This window comes from Mastomys coucha, unplaced genomic scaffold (genome assembly GCF_008632895.1).
Source record: "Mastomys coucha isolate ucsf_1 unplaced genomic scaffold, UCSF_Mcou_1 pScaffold1, whole genome shotgun sequence".
In the NCBI taxonomy this organism is placed as follows: domain Eukaryota; kingdom Metazoa; phylum Chordata; class Mammalia; order Rodentia; family Muridae; genus Mastomys; species Mastomys coucha.
This window is the reverse complement of record NW_022196891.1, coordinates 61,159,028-61,159,848: the sequence shown is the minus strand read 5'-3', so window position 1 is coordinate 61,159,848 and position 821 is coordinate 61,159,028. Positions and strand designations below refer to the sequence as shown.

At 47.3% G+C, this 821-nt stretch overlaps 2 pseudogenes; one reads left to right on the top strand and one right to left on the bottom strand.

The window, feature by feature from the left end:
- LOC116096757 overlaps positions 1-821 on the bottom strand; it is a 1,704-nt pseudogene that overhangs the window by 468 nt on the left and 415 nt on the right.
- On the top strand, positions 755-821 carry LOC116072021 (annotated as a pseudogene).

The following is an 821-nucleotide window of genomic DNA, read 5'->3' as shown; positions in this document are numbered from 1 at the left end:
AGCTTGTCACAGTCTCTACTCTCTGAGCGGTCTTCATTTTGTACATCCTTCAGAGTCCTCAGGAACTCACTCTTTCTATTCGTGGTTCATCCAGTCGATTTGGTCAGGAGAGAGGAACTGAGCTCAACCAGAGGGATTAGTACTGGAGGGACTCTCTTTGGGAGAGTTTAGAACGTCACCAGCAGCTAGTACTTAGTGGTTTAGTAGCAGAAACTGGACTGCTAAAAGCAGACTCCCGGCTAGCAGAAAGGGATCCGGATTTGTGTTCCATTTTGTTAGCTTTCCGTGCGTTGGGCTTAGAGGGTGGTGACACAGGCTTGGGCACTAAGTTCTTATAGTCACTTGGGACCATAGTTGACACTTCTTTCCCATTTGCATGGTGGGATCCTGAGGAGCTGAATGCAACAGAAAAGGCAGCAGCAGGATCCTCTTTGGAAACTTTTTTGATGACTAGCATCTTTGAGGGGTGCTTGCCACTAGGTGGACTTTCTCACACTCCAGGAGCCGGTCCCAGTAGGGCTGCATGGCTGATTCTGTTTGTCAGCTTCTGGATTCAAAGAAGGGGAAGTCTTCCTCTTTGAACTGCAACATTTCTACTTTATCATCTTTTCTATTTCCCTAATCTCTGTTGGTGTTTTTTCTTGAATGGCACAGCCTTTCCAGGAGTGGAAGCTGCCATTCCAGTGTCCATGGCTTCCTGTACCACCTCCACTATGTTGGCTCATGTCATCATGACTTTAAAAAGAGCCAAGCCGTGCTCACTTCGGCAGCACATATACTAAAATTGGAACGATACAGAGAAGATTAGCATGGCCCCTGCG